General features: G+C 41.4%; 1 pseudogene across 1 annotated transcript; it reads left to right on the top strand.

Annotated features, from left to right (window-relative positions):
• Positions 1 to 1,731: 1,731 nt before the first annotated feature.
• Positions 1,732 to 2,010, top strand: LOC308239878 (LYR motif-containing protein 4-like; annotated as a pseudogene). The gene has a single exon. The product of its transcript is annotated as an LYR motif-containing protein 4-like (transcript).
• Positions 2,011 to 20,109: the final 18,099 nt, after the last annotated feature.

The raw sequence follows: 20,109 nt of genomic DNA, 5'->3' as shown, positions 1-20,109 counted from the left end.
AGAGAAAAACCAGGAGTGTGATGATGTTCTGGAACCAGCCTGCTGGTTTATCACCCTCATCCCAACCTAGCTGGTTTGGCTCAGTGGATAGAGCATCGACCCATAGACTGAAGGGTCTCAGACTTGATTCCGGTCAAGGGCACATACCTTGGTTGCAGACTCGATCCTCTGCCCCAAGGCAACCAATCAATGTGTTGATGTTTCTCTCTCTCTGCCTCTCCCCCTCCCTTCTACTCTCTCTAAAAACATCAATGGGGAAATACCCTCGGGTGAGGATTAACAAAATAACATTTCAATTTTTGTAAAAAAAGGAGAGAGAGAGAGAGAGAGAGAGAGAGAGAGAGAGAGAGAGAGAGAGAGAGAGAATCAGAGAATGACAAATTCTGTATGATTTCACTTATATGTAGAACCTTAAAAAAACACAAAACAAATGAACAAACAAAACAGAACATAAACAGACTTATAAAAACAGATCAAATTGATGGTTACCAGAGGGCAGGGAGAGGGCAGGGAGCAAAAAATGTGAATGGTAATATAGTCAATAATATTGTGATAAGTTTGCACAGTGACAATGATTTCTAGACTTAGTGTGGTGATCACATCATAAGATGTATAAATGTCAAATCGCTACATTGTACACCTGAAACTAATATTGTATACTCACTGTACTTAAATAAAAAATATTTACCTACTCTAAAGTCATGAAGATATTCTGTTATTTTATCTTCCATAAGATGTATTGATTTATCTTTCACATTTGGATATTAATACATCTGGAATCAATATTTGCATATGGCATGAGGTGAGGTCCAAATACATTTTTCCCATGTGGGTATCCAGATGGCCACACCATTTATCACAAAGGCCATCCTTTTTCCACTGCACTATCATATCATCTTTGCCATAAATTAAGTGACATGTGTTGGGTCAGTTTCTGGACTCTCTATTCCATTGCTCAGGTGTTGTTGTTTTTTTGCTTATCATTGTGCCAATAACACACTGACATAATTACTGTGCTTTACAAATCTTGATATATAGTTGTGTAAATGCCCTAGGCTATGTTCTTCAGGATTATCTTAGCTATTCTCAATTCTTTGCATTTCCATATAATTTCATAATCAGATCATCAATCACATACATGTACACACACACTCACCCTACTGTTATTTTTATTGAAATCATAGTGGGTCTGTAGATCAATTTGGAGAGAATTAACATCTTAACAATATTGATTCTTCCAATCCATGAACATATGTATCTCCATTTCTCTAAATCTTTAATTTATCGGCAATATTTCATTATGATCAGTATAGAAAACTTTACATTAAATCCTGTGCAATTAATATTTTATTGCTACTGTAAATAGGATCATTTAATTTTGTCTATGTGTTTGTTGCTGGTATATATAAATGGCTTTGCTCATTAATTCTAATAGCTTATTGGTAAATTTTTAATTTTTTCTTTGCTCCAGATTTTAAATCCAAATATTACTAAAGTCGCTGCGCCCGCGTCCGAAGTTCCGAGAGACGCCGGGCTTGGTCCGCTGCGGCCCGAGGCGGCGGCGCTGCTCGCCCAGGCTGAGGCCCGGCCCGCTGGCCTAACTAAACCACACTGCATTTGAGACCACACTGCATTTGAGGTCGTGCGTGGTTTTCCATAGGCTGAAATTTTGTGAATCGGTTAAACTCGGGACCTCCGCGAAGAGGACCCACTTATTTTTTTCTTTCCAAAATGGCAGCCTCCAGCCGAGCATGAGCATTAGATCTGTATCGAGAGATGCTGAGAGACAGCAAGCAATTCAGCGCCTACAATTACAGAACTTATGCTATCAGGAAGATAAGAGATGCCTTCAGAGAAAATAAGACTGTGAAAGATCCTGTAGAAATTCAGACTCTAGTCGTGAATAAAGCCAAGAGAGACCTGGAAATTATTCATCGACAGGTCCACATTGGCCAACTGTATTCAACTGACAAGCTTATCATTGAGAATCAGGAGAAGCCCAAGACCTAAAGACCAGCACCATCAGCAACCATGGACCACCTCCAGTACCCACTCTGTGCTTGGGATTGGGACCCCAATGGACCACAAGTGGCTTCTTGCATCAGCTTCAAATAATAACCTCTTGCTCAGCCTGCCCTGTAGAAACTGATACAGTAAATTGAGTGAGGTTTCCATTCTCCTGCAGCCTTAGTGGCAAGGGTGGCTGTCTCTCCTTGGTTCAATGTTAGAAAGAAGAGCCGGTGCTCACTCAGAATAATGCTGTGTTATTGTGTCTCCTCTCTACCCCTCCCCCCCTTAGTAGCTCATCGCCACTTGTACAGAGCATCTCCAGACTTTGTTTCTTAGTCCTCAACAATAAACAGGATTGTCTCCCTAAAAAAAAAAAAATTACTAAAGTCACTGAATTAGTCCAGGAGTCTCTGCTACCTACCATATTCCCGTTTACTCTGTGTAGATGACAGCATTTATGAGAAGTCTTTGTGAGGTGGAACCTGAGACTTATGGGAACTACCCCTGGGCTTCTCATGTCAGAAGTCTGAGATTTACCCAAATGAAATTTAGAAATAAATAAGTGTGTATTACTTGTCAAGCACTACTCTAAGGGAGCATTGTTCTTAGTCCTTTGCATTAATTAACTCATTTAATTTCCTTATGAGGCCCTATGAGGTAGGTACTATCATAATCTCATTGAGCAGATGGGAACTGAGGCACAGAGAGGGCAAAGAATGATCATACAACATGTTAATGACTAAGAGTTTCACCATTGAATTATTCAGCCACTCCTAGTCTATAAAATTAAACTCTTCAGCCTGGCTCTCTAAACTGGAGGCTCTCTCCACCTCCTCACCCTGAGCCCTGGTTCTCCCCCAAGTCATCCCTCTATCTGCAGTTGACTAGTGCCCCTCACCTCAGGATACTTCTGAGGGTGAAGGATGGGGAAATCAGGGAAAGCTTCATGGAGGAAGTGGGCTGGGCTTTAAAGGTAGAATAGGACTTGAGCATGTAAAGATGAAGTGGGGTCAGTCTCAAAGATATAGAATAGAAACATAGAGGAATACAGAGTATGGATTCTCAACCTAGGACTAGTCTTGGTTGGAAGCAGAGTGCTCATATCAATTATTGTTATTACCAATATTCTTTTTGCTTATAGTGCTTTCATCAGAACAACTACATTTAGTGCCATCAATACCAGTCATTTGAAAATTCCCATTTTTGTATTGTTCAGCCACTGTGATCACATTTCTTCCACAGTATTATTACAACTTTCAATTACTAATGGAAATAATTCAGTGTATTTATGTTCAGAGCTATGGAAATACAATTTGCTACAATCTCTTTTCACCCAATGTAATTGGGTCTAGCCTCACAATTTCCCATAGATTAGCAACATCACAACAAAATACCTTTAGGCATATAAATGTGTTCTCAGCAAAAGTAAGTTTTTAGTTTATTTGCTTGAGACCAAAGAACTTCAATGGAATGATTGGGGATAGAGCTGGGTGGCCATCTAGTAGGAAATATCAAGAACCACTGCTTTTAAAAGCAGTCAGATGACACCAGAAGCACAAACAACAACAACAACAACAACAACAACAACAACAAAGAAGTTGAACTTCATCAAAATTAAAAATTTTCTTGCATCAAAGGACATACATTATCAAGAAAGTGAAAAGAATGGAAGAAAATATTTGCAAGTCATATATCAGATAAAGGTCTAGTATCCAGAATATATAAAGAACTCATATAACTCTACCATAAAAAGACAAATAACCCAATTACAAATTGTCAAAGGATATGAATAAATATTTCTCCAAAGAAGATATAAAAATGTCCAATAAGCACATGAAGACATGCTCAAACTTATTAGTCATTAGGAAAATGCAAATCAAAGCCACAGTGAGATCCCACTTCACACACACTATGCTAGCTATAATTTTAAAAAATGGAAAATGACAAGTGCTGGTAATGATGTACAGAAGTTGGAACTCTTTTACATTGCTAGTAGGAACATAAAATGGTACAGCCACTGTGGAAATAAGTTTGGAAGGTCTTTATAAAGTTAAATATTGAGTGTTATATGACTTAGCAATTTCAATCCTAGACATACTAGTATACTCATGAGAAATGAAAACATATAACTACATAAAAATTTGTACACAATATTCATAGATGTTTTACTTATAATATCCCCAAGGGGAAGCAATTCAGATGTCCATCAATGGATGACTGGATAAATAAAATGTGGCATCTCCATACAATGGAATTTCATTAGCCTTTAAAAAGAAGGAAACACCGATACAGGCTACAACATGGATGAACCATGAAAAAATACTAAGTAAATGAAGCCAGACACAAAAGGCCACATATTGTATGATTCCATTTATACAAAATATCCAGAATAAACAAATCCATAGATATAGAAAGCAGATTAGTGGTTGTCAATGCTTGGGAGAAGGGAATGAAGGCTAACTGCTAGAGGGTACAGAATTTCTTTTGGAGGTGACAAAATGTTCTAAATTTGATTGTGGTGATAGCTGCACAATGTGAATATACTTTTTAAAACCATTGGAAGTACACTTTACAAGAGTGAATTTTATGCCATGTGCATTGTATCTCAATAAAGCTGTTTTGTTTTTTAATGTAATCAGATCTGCAGCCAGGTGATAGTTCAGATTCCTGAACCCAGTTATACTTATTTTTTAGATTGGGTTCTATGAAATATTATCACCATATTATATCATCCATCTCATTTAAGTCCTGCTCTTCCTCCTAGCCTGCACTAACCAGCTTTGTAAGCCAGGCCCCTTCCTTTAAGGTCTGCACCACCATTGTTTGCTAAATGCCCTCAACCTGCTCTCACCCACTAGAAGGATCTCATTCTGCCTTGCCCCTCCTGATATTGGAGAAATTTCTGCTTTCTGCTTGTCTGCTCCACACTTTGGTCACTGCAACCAACGGAGAAGAAAAGCCCATAGTTACAAGTTATATAAATACCTCCAGATACTCTCAGAGTCTATTGGTTTAGGAGTTTCTCATTCTTCAATTATTACCCTCTTATCAGCAACACTAGCTACAAGGGCCTTCATTATACTAGTATCCTTATTGCCAGTGCCAACTGCCCTTATTTTTTGTATTAAAAATCCATTTGTAAACACATTTCAGCAGCTCCAGCATCTCAGCATCATTGCTAATTTAATCCTCCTCCCCCTATAATTAACACTACAGGGGGCTAACCAGAGCAGGAGGTGCCCAAACTAATCATATCACTAGTTTGTCTGAATATTATGCTCTTCAGGAACTAGGTGAGATGTACTGGATTAGGCTGAGGGCAAATTAACTCTTCCACTAGCTAGCTTTCAGGACCAACCAGAAGTGGGTCCTGGAATCAGAGATAATGAAAACATAGACCTCAGCTTAAAGGGGCTGATGGTGAACTATCTAGGGCTGTAACTGAGGGCTCTGCAAATGTATGATTTGATGAGAAGGAGAATTTCTTGGCAAATGAAATACTGCTGATCACCTGACCTGTTCACTCACCACTTCTCATATTCCCTTAATGAAGTGAGCTGTGGTAGAAAATGTGTTGAGCAGCAAGTCAGGAGACTGGGGACTTGTCTCAACTCTGTTCCTAACTAACCAAGTATCTTGGCAAGCTATTTAACCTCTCTGGATATCACATTCTTCATTTGGGGATAATAATCTCTACCCCCCTAAAAATTTTGATGAGAGCCAAGTAAAATTTAAACACACACACACACACACACACACACACACACACACACACTTTAGTATGTATTACTTGTCAGTCACTGCCTTAAGGGAATGCTGTTCTTTACAGTCTGCATATATTACTGTAACTTTAATTTCCTCAACAGCTCTCTGAGGTATGCAAAAATCATGATTTTAATGAACAAATAGGTAAATTAAGGTAGAAAGGGCCAGGAGCCCAAAACAGAGCTCAGAGAGACAGACTAAGAATTTTGCACAGCAGACTTGGAGTGGACAGAGAGGTCTTAGGAAAGTCGGGAACAGGTGGTGTCCTGGAAGCCTGCAGAAGAGAGCCTTTCAGAAATTGAAGTGATAGATCAGAGGAACCAATAGGTCCCAGAAAATGAGAAACCCTTTGTGTCTATCTTGAGTGGCTCTTCTGTACCAGGCTGGTACCCAGCAATGTGCCTGGTACAGAAGAGCCACTCGAGGCTGGTGGAAGGAGGAAATGAATGTTTCCTCATTAATAACAGCACAGGCAGTAGTCCTGAGTATACTTGTTTGCTATGGGGCACCCCTAGGGTGTACTGGGCTCCTATCTATCCAAACAATTTGAGTCACTAAAATCAGCATGTCAGTACCAGTGGGCAGGTCAAACTTTCTCCCTCATGAGACAGAAATACTTCGCTGGCCAGTGGGAGCATTCTGTTCTCCAGACAGGCCTCCTGGAACCCCGGAATGATTCCCAAATGTGGGAGTTCTAGAACTTCTCAGGAGATTTGATAGACTCTATGGGTGTGTGTTTGTGGATGGGGATAAAGTGGAGGATCCAAGGGACTCCAAAGAGGGAAACCTGGGATCCATGCAGGTCGTGGTGTGATCTAGAGGTTTTCGGGGACTTCCTTGGAGGAAGACAACAGCAAAACATGAGACCCCTGAGACACAGGTCCCGGGGCAGGGACCCGGCTTGTCCAGGTTTAAGGGCGATAGTCACAACAACCCTGTGAGGTGGGTGCTATTGCCTCCATTGTGCAGTCCCCAAAGCTGAGACTCAGAAAGGGAAAGTCATCTGTGACTGCGTATAGAAGAATCCTCAAGAAATGGTCAGGACGGGACTGTGGGGATGAGCTGGAGGTTTGACTGCGGAGGCACACCTCGTTCTCTTCACTACCACGCTCCCCACCCCAAACCCTTCCAGAAAGAATCAAATAATCCAAAGCGCAGCTTGCATTGCGCAGGCTGACCATAGGGTGGCGGTGGTGGCCTGGACAATCCCGCCCAGACTGTCTGGGCAGCCTCCGCATTGGTATTCAGAGCCAGCAACTGCGTGAATTATTCAAGTCCTGACTCAGAGCGCACTCTCCTGCATTGGCGCATTTCGTCCTCTGCGGAGCTGGCTCCGTGCACGGAGAAGCTGTCCTCTGGCTAAGCCGCAGTCCCTCGTGTTCTTGATCAAATTGGAAGGTCTTGGAGGTCACCTAGGCCCACCCTCTTCTTCAGGGATGGCATCCAGTAGGGGCAGAACCTGGCTCAAGCTCCATGATGGTGCACTCAGGACCACAAACCCGTCCTCCTGAATACCGATTGGTCCAATGCCCTTTGCAAAATTCTGGCTATCCCCGGGACTGTATAGTTGACTCAAGCTCCCCATTGCCAAGGTCCCCATCTAGCCCTGTCCTTGGTGGCATACTGACACTCCCACCCCAAGGTTCCAAGATACACTGCTTCTTTCCCCCTTTAAGAAAGCTCCTGTGACCTGGTGGGTGTGGCTCAATGGTTGAGCATGGATCTATGAACCAGGATGTCAGGGCACATGCCTGGGTTTCAGGCTCAATCACTAGTAGGGGACGTGCAGGAGGCAGCAGATCAATGATTCACTCTCATCATTAATGTTTCTATCTCTCTCTCCCTCTCCTTTCCTCTCTGAAATCAATAAAAATATATTTTAAAAAAGAGAAGTTCCTGCCCAGGTGTACCTACAGATCCCTTCCCTATCTCCTCCATGGCACAGCCAAAAGACTGGGAGGGGAAGGGAGGAGAGGATTTCTGCTCAGGGCACACCAAGAAAGCCAGTGGATTCATTTGTTGAGAGAGATGAGAATGACTTGTCCATTCTTTCTCTGTGTCTTAAAGTCTTCCAGAGTGTCATGAGTAGCAAGCAGGTGCTGAAGGGCAAACTGAGGCAGCTAATCAGTTAAAGAGTAGTCAGCCTTCCTACTTGCCTGCCAGTCCTGGAATCTGATCCCCAACCCCCAGGTACCCAGGTCATTGGACCCAGATTCCTTCAGACCCCTGGAGGTTTGTCATGTTGATCTTCTCAATCCCCAAGCAGTAGCCTCCCCTAGAGTCTTAGAAAAACCCAAAAAACTAGATTCATATCTATCTCTTCTCCCTCTCCCTCTCCCTTCAAAATTGTCCACTTCCAGCTTTTAAAACTTAACCTGCTAAGTTCCTGCCATTATTCTAGACGCAGGTTCCTCACTTCAGCAGTTCAACCCGGCGAATGAGACAAGCCACCATCAACTCTCACCTGAATGACTATGTTAGCCTATTTCCAGCCTTACTGCCTTACAGTTTATTTCCAGCACAGCAGCTGGAGTGATTCTATTAAAACACAAGCCAGGTAGGTCCCATCCCTCCTCTGCTCAAAATCCCGCAACAGCCCCCATCTCACACAGAGTGAGAGCCCAAGTCCTCCGCATGGTCTACAAGGCCCTATCTGTCTTCTGTCTCTGACCATCACTCTCACCTCCTCTTCTCATGCCCTTCCCCTTGCTCTCTGAATCAACTGCACAAGCCTTTTTGCTGTTGTGCATATACGTAAGGCATGTTCCTGCCTTGGGGCCTTTGCTCTAGTTGTCCCCTTTGCTGGAATGCTCTTTCCCTGACATCAACTTCATCCTTCAAGTGTACTCAAATGTCACTTTCTCATCAAGGCTTTTCCTGACCACTCTATTTAATACTCATGACCCCTCCTCATCTTGCTCTTCTATTTCCCACACCACTTGCTAACATACTATATTATTTCCTCTATGATGCTTACTGCATGTCTGTCTCTACTTGCTATCCTGTAAACCTCGGGGTGGTGGGAGCAGGGGTCTTTGTCCATTTGTTTCACCAATGTATCCCAAGTGTCTAAACCAGTGTTGAATGAATGAACAAATGAGTGAATGAATGAATGAATACATAGTGGTAGTGATAGGAACAGTCCTTAGAAGCCCGAAGAGGATGCATACTTATAACACCCTTACCTTGTGGCTCTGGATATGGCATGAGTATACCAGAGCTGGTTGAGAGGAGCACACTCCCAGGGGCTCACAGTCAGGCCCATGAATACTTTTCAGTCTTTTTAATCACAAGCTGCCTCCCATCCTTGTCACAAATAAATGCAAATTCCCAGGGTTTGTTTGTTTGTTTGTTTTAATCATATATGAGTGTTTATTCCAATACTGCCGGCAGTATGAGAGAGCAGCAGGTCATCCACAAAAATCTGCTCTGCAGCCCCGCCCCCCCCCATAAGCCAGCTGCTTATATAGGGTAGGACAAAGATTACATGGGGAAGCAGGAATCACAGGCATGGGGAAGTAGGCAATGTGGGCTTGGGAGGAGCTGGGGCAGAACTCCATTGTTTGGGCAACAAGGTTGTTAATCTTTCCATGATATTAAGTAGTTCTTGAATGAGAATGGACCACATTCCAAGGTTGACTCCCAGGTCCAAGGTTGACTCCCAGGTCTTGAGGGCACACAACTCTCAGCGAGGTTAGAATGTCCCAGGGGGTTTTAATGTTGATGGGAGACTACTCCAAAATCAATTCGGGGATCAAAAACATGTCTTTAAGCCAGATGCTCCTGGAAATTCATCATACTTGCTAAAATTGTTTTTCTGTGAAATGTTTTTCTGGGGTTTAAAAAGAACATGAAAAGCATTTTGGAAACACAAACCCAAATTTCTTAGGATGTCCTGAACTGATAACATGATGGTCCTACCAGAGGGACTTGCAACAAATCTGACACATCATCCAATTACATATGGGAAACTGCACTCTGGCCGGACAACTTCATCCTGAGTAATGTACAAAGGACAACTCTTAGAGCAATTGATCAGCCCGTGTGCAATGCTTCATCAGGAGCAGATGTGCTCCTTGTTTTTCCTCATTTCCATGATTTACTGTCTTCTGAGCTTATTAAAGACGGAGGCTTGAGTGCACTTTGGTGTGTGTGTTCTGGGGGAATGGGGGATGGAGGAAAGGAGGAGGGGACATCCAAGGTGCTTAGGAGATGTCCACTGAGCTATTGTTGTGTGGGTTCACACTGCTACCATCCACAGCTACCTTCCTCCCTGAGCACACTCAGTTGGCTGAACCTGGGTTGATGGTTTGCTACACTTTGTGGACTACTCCTCATCAGTCCCCCTTCAACAAAACACACATCTGCTTCTACCAAAGTCAGACGTAGCCTCATTCTGCTATAGCCACCAAATGAACAGAGAAAAAGATGACGTTGATCTCACTCAGGATACCAGGAATCTATTTCACTTAACAGATTGGTATGTTTTAGAATTTTCTTGTTCCACAGTCATATAATCCCAAATTCTCTTCCTCAGAATGTGGGGTGTTTTACACACACACACACACACACACACACACACACACACTCATACACACATTCACACAATGCTCACTCACACAAACACACAGGTACTTACACACATTAATTCACACAATCACACATACATGCATTTACACACATTCACACATGGTCACTTACACATATATACTCACACACTCACAAATACACTCACAGACTCATACACACATACAAAAATTACAAACACATACATTCACATTCATACCCACAGATGCACTGACACTCTCATGTTTATACATTGTGTCCACACATGTACCCTCCCAAGGAAAGGTATTGCCTTAGGCAACACTATTTCCTTGTCATTATTTCCTCTGCACTGCTCTGTGGGATGGGAAACTGGGGATGGCAGTGGAGAGTGGGAAAGAGATGGAAAAGCATCCAGGTTGGCATGTATCAATCATTTTTGTCTTATAACCTCCTTTCATAACAATATTACTAGTAATATTCATAATAGACAAATTTATACTTTTCCCATTTAAAAATGTCATGTAATGGAACTCCCATTTGACCCAGTAATCCCACTTCTAGGAATATATCCCAAGAAACTACAAACACCAATCAGAAAGGATATATGTACCCCTATGTTCATAGCAGTACAATTCACTTGCTAAGATTTGGAAACAGCCTAAATGCTCATCAGCAGATGAGTGGATTAGAAAACTATGGTACATCTAACAGGGGTCCTCAAACTATGGCCCGCGGGCCACTTGTGGCCCGTCGAGGACATTTATCCAGCCCGCCGGGTGCCGCTGCCTCTCCTGCTTAGCAGCCGACTCGTCCTGGGCCCGCAGTGCGCATAGGAATTTGTTCATAGTTTTTTTTTTTTAAACTATAGTCCGGCCCTCCAACGGTCTGAGGGACAGTGAACTGGCCCCCTGTTTAAAAAGTTTGAGGACCCCTGAACAATGGAATACTACACTGCTATAAAAAGAAGGAATTCTTACCATTTGCAGCAGCATGGATGGAACTGGAGAGCATTATGTTAAGTGAAATAAGCCAGGCAATGAAAGAAAAATACCACATGATCTCACTCATTTATGGAAAATAAAGAACATTATAATCTGATGAACAAAAAGATAGATACAGAGGCAGTAAAGCATCAAACAGACTGTCAAATTACAGCGGGAAGGCTGGGGAGTGTTGGGGAGGGGGGGAAAGAGATCAACCGAAGGACTTGTATGCATGCATATAAGCACAACCAATGGACACAAGACACTGGGTGGGGGGGTGGGATGAGGACATGCGACAGGGGGTAGGGGAGGCTGGGGAAAGGTCAATGGGGGAAAAAAGGAGATATATTTACTACTATATGTAATACTTTAAACAATAAAAAAGTTAAAAAAATAAAAATGGCATGTACTCTTAATTTCAATTTATACCAGTTATGAAGCACAAAGCATGGTTTGTCAACAAATATCTTTTAAATGACATTGATCATGATTAGCTTGTATATTAATATGTAGATTAAATTCAATTGCATGTTACAGGATCAAATACTATAGATGCAAAAACTAGTTTTGTGACCTAATGTTGGGATTCTTTTATTTGAACTTTTGAAATCATATAATTATTATTTTAAATTTACAGAGCTTAATGATTAATTAAAAAATGACTTTAAAGGCTGCTCATTGTAAGGACTTTTCTCCAGAAATAATTCACAAGTTTTTATTCCAAATAAGTGAAAAGGCAAATTGGCTAGAATTGACAGTATATTTTCTCTTCTTAACACTGTTTTTTGAAGTAATAGAAACTTCTTGGTGTTTTTTATAGAAATATTGAGATTAATATAACTTACATATATCATGAAAATCATCCTGAGGTAGATTTACAAAATATTATCATTTTTATCCTTCTCATTAACTTATCTTTGAATATCAGGAATTCCTTATGCTTACGCCTTTAAGCAGTGGTCTATTACAAATATAAAATAAAATATTTTATTCATCCTATCTAATAAAAGAGTAATATGCAAGTTAACCATCACTCCGCTACACCCACCAGCCACGCGCACCAGCCAATCAGGAGCGAGTATGCAAATTAACCCAACCAAAATGGCTGCAGCCACTGAGAGAGCAGGAGGGAGGCTTAGGTTTCCCAGGCGATGGAGGAAGCCAAGCTTTCCGCACACCCTGACTTAAGGCTACAAAGTTTCAATTATAGAAGATAAATAAATCCCAACAGAAATGGCTGCCACCATGGAGTGAGCAGGAGGCTTGGCTCCACTCCAGGCTACAAAGTTTCAATTGTAGAAGATAAATAAACCCCAGATACCAGGGCCTCTGCTTGGGTCACCAGGGGGCGTGGTCAGTCTGCAAACCACCACAAGCCCCTCACCCAGGCCACCCCACACCCCAAGGGAACCCCCACCCTGATCCAGGACACCCTTCAGAGCAAACCAGCTGGCCCCCACCCATGCACCAGGCCTCTATCCTATCTAATAAAAGAGTAGTATGCAGATTGACCATCACTCCAACACACAAGATGGCTGTCCCCATGTGGTCAAAGATCCTGCCCCCATGTGGACACAAGATGGCCACCACAAGATGGCCAGCAGGGGAGGGCAGTTGTGGGTGATCAGGCCAGCAGGAGAGGGCAGTTGGGAGGGACCAGGCCTGCAAGGGAGGGCAGTTGGGGGTGATCAAGCCTGCAGGGGAGGGCAGATAGGGGTGACCAGGCCAGCAGAGGAGGGAACTTGGGGGCAAACAGGCTGGCAGAGGAGCAGTTAGACATCAATCAGGCTGGCAGGGGAGTGGTTAGGGGGTGATCAGGCTGGCAGGCAGAAGCAGTTAGGGGCAATCAGGAAGGCAGGCAGGCGAGCAGTTGGGAGCCAGCAGTCTTGGATTGTGAGAGGGATGTCCAACTGCCCGTTTAGGCCTGATACCACCGGAATCAGGTCTAAATGGGCAGTTGGAAATCCCTCGAGGGGTCCCAGATTAGAGAGGGTGCAGGCTGGGCTGAGGGACACCCCCCCCAGTGCATGAATTTTGTGCACCAGGCCTCTAGTATAAGAATAAAGTCAATTTACAACTGTATAATGAGTCAAAATGACCATGGGGAATAGTGGTACTTTGCTGAATTATAAACTGACTAGTGGCCCGATGCATGAATGAAGATTTGTGCAAGAATGGGCCTTTGTTCCCCTGGCTGCTGGCACCACCTTCTCTCTGGCCAGAGTAGCCTTTCTGCCTTCCCACACTAACTAGAGGCCTGGAGCAGATGGGGTGGTGCAGAACGCCCCATCCCCAGCCCCTCGGTGCTTGCGTATGTAAATTAACCCGCCATCTTTGTTGGCTTAATTTGCATACTCACTCCTGATTGGCTCTTGGGCTTCACAAAGGTACGGTCAATTAGCATGTTTCTCTTTTGTTAGGTAGATATTACATACTAGAGGCCCAGTGCACGAATTCATGCAGGGGTGGGGTCCAGCCAGCCATCCCCTGATCAAGGTTGATCGGGCAGGGCCAGCAAGGGGGAGGGGCCATGGGCGGTTGGCTGGAAGACCCCTCTCCCTGGTCAAACTCCGGTCAAACTCCCAGCAAGGGGACAATTTGCATATTACAGTTTTATTATATAGGATGCCTACTCAACCCCACATGTATTCAATTAATACTCATTGAGATACTTTTAAACTTGGGAAAGTTGTGATAGCCACATCCTGCGTGGCTTGGGTTCAGGATCTGGAGAAGGGCCATGCACAAATGATGAGAATAGACAAGAAATATGAATTTGGAAATAGGGAGCCAGGCAGAGAGCCCAACTCTAGTGGGAGGGCTTCACTGGTGCCCAGGCTCTGCCAACAGTTTATTCAATTTTTTTTACTATTTTATTTTTTTATTGATTAAGGTATTACATATGTGTCCTTATCTCTGCATTGCCCCCAACCCCCCCCCCCCCGACTCATGACCTCACCCTCCTGTTGTCTGTATCCATTGGATAGGCTTATATGCATGCATACAAGACCTTTGGTGGATCTCTCTCCCTTACCCCCACCCTCCCCAACCTTCCCTCTGAGGTTTAGCAGTCTGAAAGATACCTCAATGTCTCTGGATCTGTTTTTGTTCATTGGTTTATTTTGTTCATTATTTTCCATAAATGAGTGAGATCATGTGATATTTATCTTTCTCTGACTGGCTTATTTCACTTAGCATAATGCTCTCCAGTTCCAACCATGCTGTTGCAAATGGTAAGAATTCCTTTTTTTGTATAGCAGCATAGAATTCCATTGTGTAGATGTACCACAGTTTTTTAACCCACTCATCTTCTGATGGGCACTTAGGCTGTCTCCAAATCTTAGCTATGGTAAATTGTGCTGCTATGAACATAGGGGTGCATATATTCTTTCTGATTGGTGTTTCTAGTTTCTTGGGATATATTCCTAGAAGTGGGACCACTGGGTCAAATGGGAGTTCCATTTTTAGTTTTTTTAGGAAAATCCATACTGTTCTCCACAGTGGCTGCACCAGTCTGCATTCCCACCAGCAGTGCATAAGGGTTCCTTTTTCTCTGCATCCTCACCAGCATTTGTCACTTGTTGATTTGTTGAATTGTTGATGATAGCCATTCTGCCAGGTATGAGATAATACCACATTGTCGTTTTGATTTGCATCTCTTGTGTTGGAAGCCTCCCATTGTCCTCACTAGCAGAGAGGTGTGGACAAGGAACCCAGAAGGCTGGTCAACCTTGAAGCTCTGAAAGGTCAGAGCCAACCACCCACTGTCTAGTTGAGACAATGGTAGCTGAAGCAACTTCCACTTCTAGTTTTATGTAAATTCTTGCTGATTGGCTATTATTGGAATTGCCTGCCTAAAGGCTATGGGTGTATCCCATAGTCTTAATAAAAGGGGTTGCTAGGCTGGAGCAAGGTGGAGTCCTTCCCCTTGAGTTGGGCTCCCGCCTGGCCCCCAATATTCCCAAAGTTATACTTTCTTGTCTAGTCTCTTTCATTTGTGTGCGGCCTCCTCCAGAACCCGAACCCTGAACCTGAACCCCGAACCACGCGGGATGTGAAAGGGCTTCACTACAAACTGGTGCCTTCAATGTGGGACCTCTGGAGGGGATGATATTTTCGCCTAGAGTGAAGAAAGGAAGAATACACCAAATAGGTGGGGGGGAAAAATACACCGAAAAGGTGGGGAAAAGATCACCATATAGGTGAGGGAAATTCACTGCACACAAAGCCCATGATCAGCTGCAGAAGTCGCGATCTGTAAGTAGGGTGGGAACGTCTTTTTCAGCCAGGCTAATGGGGCAGAATTAGGTTATAAAGTAAACTTTATTATAGACTTTTGGTTTGCATGCTTAAGGAATGTGGTTTCTTGTTCAAATTAAAATCTTAATTTGTATTTGGAATCTAAAATCTGTAATAAGAAATGAAACTCCGCTGCTGAAACCGCCTCTGGTGCGGAGAAATTCAAATGTGGCAGGAGAGGGCAGGGCTATCCACTCTCCCGCAATGAGATTACTTAAAGTTTTGTTTAAAAATTATAGAAGAACTCACAGGGAAATGCAAATTTTGGCAAAGATAAGCTTAAGTGCTAGTAATTACTTTGGAAAGTGAAAAAGAAAGAAAAAAATTAAGATCTGTCTTTATCTATTAAGGATGAAAAGATACACAGCCAGATCTGTTACTGAAAACTTCCCCCAGAGCAAGCAGGATGTGCGGGAAGGGAGACACGTGGCAATCCAATATGGAAGGCCACTCTCCCAGTATGCTAATTTAAAGTCTCCTTTCTCTCCCTGAAAAAGTTTTAAAAAATTTAGAAATGTGTCTGAAATTTCTGTACTCGTGGGGAGAGAAGCCTGGCTTGAAACAAATGCGCGCAACTGTCCAATTTTTGGACATATTAGATAGGGTTTTAAGCTTGAATCTCTCTACAGAGCTACAGAAATGAAAAACCCAAGACTGGTTTTTTGTTTTTGTTTTTCTGAGAAAAAATGGCGGATTTGACTTGATCTTTTTTTAAAAAACATATTTTATTGATATTTTACAGAGGGGAAGGGAGAGGGATAGAGAGTTAGAAACATCGATGAGAGAGGAAAGAACACAGGCTAGTTCCAGCAGCAGATTGGCATTTCCATAATAAAGAGTGGTTTTTAAAATGCTAACGAAGTGTGTTCAAAAGTTAATTTTAAGGCCTTCAAGAAAATCAGTGAATTGTGTTACAAAAGAATTTATCCAAAGAAAATGGCTTAAAATAATTATAATTGACTCTAGAATCTCAAAAATTGTTGAAAAATATATTATAAAGATCAGCCGAAACCAGTTTGGCTCAGTGGATAGAGCATCAGCCTTCGGACTGAAAGGTCCCAGGTTCGATTCCAGTCAAGGGCACATACCTTGGTTGCGGGCACATCCCAGGTAGGAGGTGTGCAGGAGGCAGCTGATCGATGTTTCTCTCTCATCGATGTTTCTAACTCTCTATCCCTCTCCCTTCCTCTCTGTAAAATATCAATAAAATATATTTTTTAAAAAAAGATCAAGTAGCCCAGATAATGACAGGCTACCCACTTTTATTAATGGAGGAAGAAGGCTAGTAGCCCTTCCCCCAGGATACAGGTAGACCAGTTTCCCGCCAGTAGCCATTCTTTAAGGACATTTTTTGCATTTAAATACCTGCAGGCTTGCTACTCAATTTCCCCGGGCACAGAAAAACCATGGTCGGTTTAAAATCAATTGGTTAAGCCCTTGCGGAACCTATTTTGCCATCCAGAAATGTGGGTTATGGCAGCTTAAAATTTTGGAAGTTTGCTTCCTCATGAGAAAAACCTAGAGGACAGAATTGAAGCTATTGATTGATTATGTCTTGTATTTTTGAAATTTATTCTTAGAAATGTGAAGTGTTATTTATCTAGGAACTGCTAAATATTTGACTTGCCTGCTTTAAAAGTTTAAAGTTCAAATTAAATTGGGAGAAATTATATAGTTGTGGTACTTAAATGCCTAAAGTATAGAAATTTAAAATGTGTCTTCTCTGAAATAATTAGGAATTCAAAATAGGCTGTTTATTGATCTAATTAAATAAGAGGATTAATTCTGTAATCCCAACCAAATTTTGAATATAAAGACCAGTTTAAAATTTAATTGATATCTTAAGATAATTATAAAAAGTATTATAATCTTTAAATCATATATAGATATTTTTTGATATTTTTTTTCCATGTTAAAATTTCAAGGCTTTAACCAAGAGATGATTCTTGGAGAGCTCCAAGGGCCCAGAGTAATTCAAGAAGTTATTCTCTCTCCTTAAAGGAAATATTTTTGAAATTTAACCGATCTAATATACTTGAAATCGCATGGAAAGCTTTATCAAATAAAAATTAATAACTGTATTTTACTTATAAATGTTATGAAGGTTTTGGCCTCTAAGAAGAGCAATATAAAATAAAGTAACTAAATATTTCTTAAAATCCAATAGTGAAAAGTTAAAATAACAAAAGCCTCTAGCATTTTTAATTAGGATGGAGGTGGGGCAACTTTTGTGCCTTGTGAATCAGACATAAACATTTACTAAGTTTACTTTAGTTTGGTTTTTAAATAAAGATACCTACTTAAATTACTTTATAAAATTAGCTTTTTAAAATATAATCAAGGTCTCATATAAATTAAGTTATATCAAAAGACCAGAAATAGCTAGTGAGATTTCTGTTTGTCTGCAGTGTAGTTTTGGCTTTAACAGTTTAGACAGTCACCATGAGGACTGCCTGACTTGGCAGCCGCCATGTTGGCCTCATGGCTTGCTGCTCCCCTCGGGGCCGCCATCTTAAAACAGCAAAGGCCAACCCCTCTTTTTGAATAAAGTTACTGAGACCTCCCATGATCCCTCTGTGTATGCTAATTAGCCAAAGGGGATACTCTTTAAAAATAAAATTCTAGCTTAATAAAAAGGACAAATTTAAAAATTTTGAAATCTCTTTCATTGGTATTTAAGGGTAAACTAAGATTGTTGTTAGAGTATTAAACCTGACAGCAAAATAGTAGTCAACTTTACTGTAATGAGATTTCCTATGACATGGCTATTCCTGAAATATTATTTTGGAAGGAAATAAAGAGAGGTTTTCTTCAAACATCTGAAGAACTGTAATTAAAAGTCAATAAATTTGGCCTCAGAAACTGAAGTAAATAATTTGTGGTTTGGCCTCCCTGACAAAGTTTATGTAAAGTTATTTAAAAACTAATTTAAGAAGTCTAATTAATATCATTTATTGTCCATAACCTAGGGCAAGTGAAGTTAAAAAATAAACCTTATTTCAGATTAATTTAAATTGGCTAATTGAAATAAGTGAATATTCAAGAAAACTTAATTGTACTGGACAAAAAACCTGTTCCTGAAGTATTAAATAAAAATTTTTATTGATAGTTCATCTCATAGTAAAATTACTTAACATGCAATGAATCTAAACCAGTCATATTTTTGTGCAAAAAATTAAAAGTTATCAAGACTGCATTGTAAAAATTTCCAAAAGCTTCCTAATATTTAAATAAAAAAGGGGGGATAGTGGAAAAATACGATATATGGAGAAATATCCTGTAAATAAATTACATCAAGAAATTTTTTACTTTGGAAAATTATTTTTCATTTGTAATGATAACAGCAAGAAACCCATGAACACACATGGTGTCAAAATAAGCCAAAGGAAAATTGTTTGGGCAAAAATAAAAAGGATCCCAAGTCTAATTTATAGAAAAGATTCCTTTATTAACCTTTGGTTGAGAATATGTTTGTATATTTCCAGAAAAGCCCATGTGTATTCCTGCAACAACAGATTCCAGAGAGGAATTGACAGGACTGCTCCAGCCCTGAAGACAAGAGGAGAAACAGTCCAGAGATGGAAGATGGTGAAGATGCCTTACCATACTAGCAGTCAGCAGCTTTGTGTCATAGCAGGATGCCCAGGACCAAACCAGAGAGGGTCGGACCTGCATTGCCACTGTTTGTCCACCATCCAGAACTGAAATATCATTGCTGACATGTACACATAAGGAACTGTTGGACATTGAAACTGGGACTCAAAACTGTTGGACATTGAAATTGGGACTCAAAACTGTTGACCCAGAAAGAAACTTACTATAGACTGATTCATTTGCCTCTCAGCATAACCACTATTGCTTATCTCATTTTTGTTCTTATATATTTATTCCTAGTCTGCAGATGCAAGAATTTTTAAGGAAAAAAAAAAACAGGGGAGATGTTGGAAGCCACCCATTGTCCTCACTAGCAGAGAGGTGTGGACAAGGAACCCAGAAGGCTGGTCAACCTTGAAGCTCTGAAAGGTCAGAGCCAACCACCCACTGTCTAGTTGAGACAATGGTAGCTGAAGCAACTTCCACTTCTAGTTTTATGTAAATTCTTGCTGATTGGCTATTATTGGAATTGCCTGCCTAAAGGCTATGGGTGTAACCCATAATCTTAATAAAAGGGGTTGCTAGGCTGGAGCAAGGTGGAGTCCTTCCCCTTGAGTTGGGCTCCCGCCTGGCCCCCAATATTCCCAAAGTTATACTTTCTTGTCTAGTCTCTTTCATTTGTGTGCGACCTCCTCCAGAACCTGAACCCTGAACCCTGAACCACACGGGATGTGAAAGGGGTTCACTACACTCTTGGATGATTAGTGACTTTGAGCATGTTTTCATATGTCTCTTGGCCTTACTTCTGTATTCTATTTAGGTCCGTTGCCCATTTTTTTTATTGGGTTGTTTATCTTCCTTTTGTTAAGTTGTATGAGTTCCCTGTAAATATTGGAGATTAAAACCTTAT

This window comes from Plecotus auritus, assembly GCF_963455305.1.
Source record: "Plecotus auritus genome assembly, chromosome: X".
Lineage (NCBI taxonomy): Eukaryota > Metazoa > Chordata > Mammalia > Chiroptera > Vespertilionidae > Plecotus > Plecotus auritus.
The sequence above is the reverse complement of the archived record's forward strand: the minus strand, read 5'-3'. Positions and strand labels throughout refer to the sequence as shown.